Genomic DNA, 6,077 nt, shown 5'->3' with positions numbered 1-6,077 from the left:
GTTTTTATCTTTTTTAGTTTTTTCTATTCTTATTTATATTTTTTAGTTTTCTTTTTCTCTTTTATTTTTCAGTTTTGTCCTTTTTTTAGTTTTTTTCTTTTTTAGTTTTTAGTTTTTTTAGTTTTTACCTTTTTTTAGTTTTTTTAGTTTTTTTAGTTTTTTAGCTTTTTTAGTTTTTTTTATTAGTTTTTAGTTTTTTTGTAGTTTTTGCCTTTTTTAGTTTTTTCAGTTTTTTTTTTTAGTTTTTAGTTTTTTACCTTTTTTTAGTTTTTTTAGTTTTTTAGCTTTTTTAGTTTTTTTTTCTTTTTATTTTTTTTGTTGTTTTTACCTTTTTTAGTTTTTTTTCTTCTTTTGTATTAGTGTGAAATAATTCAGACGTCATATGCGGACAAACACGACGTCACTCGACAGACAGTTCACCTGATCCACAGATCCACAGATCCACGGACAACTTATTTTTATATATATATTTTTATATATATATTTTATATAAGCGCCACCCCAACAGCTAGTCTATATATATAAAAATAAGTTGTCTGTCCGTTACGCTAGATTATATCTTCTATATATATAAAAGAAAACAAATTAGAATGTAAAAACTGGAAATTGCATAAATATTTCGAAATATTTTGACAATAGATTAAAGTAATTCGAAAAAGAAAAATGGTAAAAAACTAAAAAAAACTAAGAGAAAAAACTAAAAAAAAAATAAAAATTAAAAAAATTAAAAAAAGAAAAAACCTAAAAAGAAAAAACGTAAAAAAATAAAAAAGATAAAAAACTAAAAAAAAACTAAAAAAGCTAAAAACTAAAAAAAGAAAAAACTAAAAAAAAAACTGGGAATTGCACAAATATTTCAATATATTTTGACAATAGATTAAAGTAATTCGAAAACCTTAAAACAGATACCCCAAATTTGAGGTTTAATTTAAATTGTTGGAGCTTTAGCATGCTTGGCACGTAAAGATTTTTCCAAGTGTCAATGTTAGAATGAACATTGAGAAATTGAAGAAAACAAATCAATAAAAAGAAGAAACTAAAAAAAGAAAAAACTAAAAAAGAAAAAAAACTAAAGAAGAAACTGTATCTATATATATAAAAATCTATCTTCTATATATATAAAAATAAGTTGTCTGTCCGTTACGCCAGATTATATCTTAAATATATATAAAAATGAAACTAAACTGAAAAGCAAACTGAAACTAAAAATGTAGAAACTGGTAATTGCATAAATATTTCTATATATTTTGACAATAGATTAAAGTAATTCGAAAACCTTATAACAGATATTTATAATATTGAGTTTTATTATAAATTGTCGAGTGTTTGCATGCTTGGCACGTAAAATTTTTTTCTAACATCAATGTTAGAATGAACACTGAAAAATTGAAAAACATTGAAAAAGATAGAATGTTACCAAAAAGCAAAACCAGGCTTGCGGTTCAAAGAGAAAGGGCCAGATTAAGAATGTGCAATTTACGTCAACGAAGGCGTGTCGAGGAACTACCAGAGCAACGCGAAACCAGACTTGCTTCTGAAAGAGAAAGTAAAAAAAGAAGGCGTGCCGAGGAATCAAAAGAACAGCAGGGAAACAGGCTTGAGGCTGATAGAGAAAGTAAGAAAAGAAAGCGTGCCGAGGAATCAGAGCAATCTGAAAGTTATCGCCTGGCATTCAGGTACAACCCAGTCGATGATTATAGCTTGAGTAGATGTGTTCAAATCGGGACAATGTCTAAAATTTGTCCCTATTGCAAGGCCTTGAAATTCAATGGTGAAACAATGGGAATGTGTTGCGCCTCAGGAAAAGTTAAACTTCCTCTATTGGCTGCACCACCAGAGCCATTGAAGACTTTCCTTACTGGAAATACGTCAGAATCTAAGCGTTTTTTGTCAAAAATCAGACAATACAACTCATGTTTCCAAATGACGTCGTTTGGAGCCCAAATCGAAAATCCAGATCAATTTATGTCTACTTTCAAAGTAAAAGGGCAAATTTATCATAAAGCAGGGTCCCTTCTACCATTCTCAGGCGAGAATCATAAATTTTTACAATTGTACTTCATCAGTGATAGAAATTCTGAATTGAATGCACGTTGCGAAATTTCTCCCAACGTTGAAAGGACAATCGTTTCCCAATTGCAACATCTTTTCCACGAAAATAATAAGTTAGTGCGTCTGTTCAAAACAGCCATCGATTTGATGCCTACTGATACTCATAAAATTGTTATTTCCACTGACAAAACGCCTCCTGGCCAACATGTGCGTAGATACAATGCTCCGACTATCGACGAAGTGGCAATCGTTATGGTCGGTGATCAGTTTTTACCTCGAGATATTATTCTACATAAGCGAAACGCTCAGTTGTTAAGAATTGCTGAAACTCATCGATGCTACGATGCCCTACAATATCCTATCATTTTTTGGGATGGAGCCGACGGCTATCACTTTAATATTAAATTGATGAATCCAGCCACTAACAAAGAAATGAATAAGAAATGCAGTACAATGCATTATTATTCCTATAGACTAATGATTCGGCAGGATGAAGAAAATTATATTTTAAAATGCCGTGTATTGTTTCACCAATTTGTCGTGGATATGTATGCTAAAATTGAATCAGAACGTTTGCTATATATCCGCCTGAATCAGACCAAGCTCCGCTCTGAACAATACATTCATTTGTGAGATGCAGTTATAAATGACGGTAATACCACAAACGTTGGAAGATTAACAATTTTACCTTCGTCATATGCTGGCAGTCCCCGTCATATGCATGAATATGCTCAAGATGCTATTGCGTATGTTCGTCTCTATGGTCGTCCAGATTTATTTATTACATTTACATGTAATCAATCTTGGGACGAGATACTGCAGCTTTTACATGAAGGACAATCGGCGGTTCATAGGCATGACATTACGGCACGTGTCTTCCGGAAAAAGTTGAAATCACTGATAAACTACCTTGTAAAACATGAAGTGTTTGGGTCAGTGCGATGCTGGATGTACTCAGTGGAATGGCAAAAACGAGGTTTGCCACACGCACATATACTAAACTGGCTACATAAAAAAATTATTTCAAACGAAATTGATTATGTGATTTCCGCTGAAATACCTGATAAAAATGTCGATAAGGGGTTACATGATATTATTGTAAAAAATATGATACATGGACCTTGGGGTGCACTGAACGAAAATTCACCATGCATGGCCAAAGGAAGGTGCACAAAGCAATATCCTCGACTTTTAGTACCCAAAACAATTACTGGCAATGATGGTTACCCACAATATAGAAGAAGATCTACTGAAGATGGCGGTAAAACAGCAATAATAAAGAAGCGTAACGGTACCACCATCGAAGTAGATAACCAGTGGGTTGTTCCATATTCCCCTTTATTATCAAAAACATTTAATGCACACATAAACGTTGAATACTGTAATTCCGTAAAGGCAATCAAATACATATGTAAATACGTCAACAAAGGCAGTGACATGGCAGTTTTTGGCTTGCAGTCCGAAATCAAAGATTTCGATGAAATCGTAGAATATCAGGCTGGAAGATACATAAGCAGTAATGAAGCTGTTTGGCGAATTCTTTCATTTCCGATACATGAACGTAGTCCAGCTGTTGTTCACTTAGCGGTACATTTACAGAATGGTCAACGTGTTTATTTCACGGAAACCAACGTGCAACAAAGAGTCCTGAATCCACCGGATACAACATTAACAGCTTTTTTTTCGCTTTGCAAAAATGATTCTTTTGCAAAAAAACTGCTGTATACTGAAGTGCCTTCGTATTACACGTGGAATACTAAAAATAAAGTATTTGAACGTCGAAAACAGGGTACGTCAGTCGACGGCCAACCTACCATCTTCAAAGATACCACGATAGGAAGACTCTACACCGTTCACCCCAATCAACATGAATGCTTCTTTCTACGCCTGCTTTTGGTGAATGTACCCGGTCCGACATCCTTTGAGTATTTGAGGACTGTAAATGGTACTATACATGACACTTACCGTAGTGCATGCCAAGCTCTGAATTTATTGGAGAATGACCAACACTGGGATAACTGCATCAATGACGCGTGCGAAACGTCAACCCCAAGTCAAATTCGTGCATTGTTTGGCATCATTTTAACAACTTGCTCTCCATCAGCTCCTACAGATTTATGGGAAAAATATAAGTCAAAAATGTCCGAAGATATACTTCATCGAAAACAGTTAGAGACGTCAGACATGACTTTTGATTTTACATCAGAAATTTATAACTACACTTTAGTTGTTATAGAAGATTTGTGCATAAGTATGGCAAACAAACCTCTTCAGGGTTTGGGAATGCCTTCACCTAACCGTATCGCTGCTGTTTCGACATGTGTAGAATTGGATCGTGAACAAAGTTACAGTACGAGTGATCTATTGTCGTATGTACAAAATAACATTTCCAAGTTAACGTCGGAACAAAAAGGCATTTATGATACGATAATGCATTGTGTCGATAACAACGTTGGAGAAATTTTCTTTTTGGATGCGCCAGGAGGTACTGGTAAAACGTTTGTGATAAAACTGATTCTGGCATCAATTCGATCTAAAAATGATATAGCGTTGGCAATTGCGTCGACCGGAATAGCCGCAACATTGCTGCCTGGTGGAAGAACTGCTCATTCCGCTTTGAAATTGCCTCTGAACTTGCATTCTACAGAAACTCCCACGTGCAATATTTCCAAATCATCTGGGATGGGTAAAGTATTGCAGCAATGCAAACTTATTATTTGGGATGAGTGCACAATGGCACACAAAAAATCGCTCGAGGCTCTGGATCAATGCTTGAAAGATTTGCGAGGGAAGTCGAAACCCTTTGGCAGCACCTTAATATTGCTTGCGGGAGATTTCAGGCAAACATTACCTATAATACCTAGATCAACTCCTGCAGACGAAATGAATGCTTGCCTGAAAAATTCTAATTTATGGGCACACGTAAAAACATTAAAATTAACTACAAATATGCGTGTCCGATTGCAAAACGATGACTCTGGTCAAACATTTTCAGATCAATTGCTGGCAATGGGAAACGGAAAGCTCCCAGTAGACTCAATTTCAGGACGTATACAACTACCTGCTGATTTCTGTAATTTAGTGACGTCCAAAAATGAATTGATTGAAAAAGTATTTCCGAATATTCAAAAAAATTATAAAAATAATAAATGGCTAAGTGAAAGAGCGATTCTCGCACCCAAAAATATAGACGTCCACGAAATCAACAATATTGTTTTGACCAAGATTCAAGACCAGGCAGTCCTTTACAAGTCAGTCGACACTGTTTTGGAACCAAATGAAGCGGTTAATTATCCATTTGAATTTTTAAATTCCATAGATCTTTCAGGGTTTCCACCACACGTGCTACAACTAAAAATAGGCGTACCAATAATACTTTTAAGAAATATAAACCCACCAAAGCTTTGCAATGGCACTCGACTTGCCGTAAAAAAAACAATGGAAAACCTAATAGAGGCCACAATCCTGACAGGGCCTTTTGAGGGTGAGGCTGTTCTTATTCCTCGCATTCCCATGATTCCAACAGATCTGCCTTTTCAATTTAAAAGATTGCAATTCCCAATTCGATTAGCATTTGCAATCACCATTAATAAAGCTCAAGGTCAATCATTAGAAAAATGTGGTATTGATCTTAATACTGATTGTTTTTCCCATGGACAATTGTACGTTGCATGTTCGAGGGTCGGTAAACCTGACAATCTATTTATATGCAGCGAGAATTGGACAGCGAAGAATGTTGTATATTCGCAAGTTTTACGCAGTTAATTTGTATTTCGGAACCAAATGAAGCGGTTAATTATCCATCTGAATTTTTAAATTCCATAGATCCTTCAGGGTGTCCACCACACCTGCTACAACTAAAAATAGGCGTACCAATAATACTTTTAAGAAATATCAACCCACCAAAGCTTTGCAATGGCACGCGACTTGCCGTAAAAAAAAAACAATGGAAAACCTAATAGATGCCACAATCTTGACAGGGCCTTATGAGGGTGAGGCTGTTCTTATTCCTCGCATTCCCATGA

This window comes from Artemia franciscana, chromosome 8, assembly GCF_032884065.1.
Source record: "Artemia franciscana chromosome 8, ASM3288406v1, whole genome shotgun sequence".
Taxonomy (NCBI): domain Eukaryota; kingdom Metazoa; phylum Arthropoda; class Branchiopoda; order Anostraca; family Artemiidae; genus Artemia; species Artemia franciscana.
The sequence above is the reverse complement of the archived record's forward strand: the minus strand, read 5'-3'. Positions refer to the sequence as shown.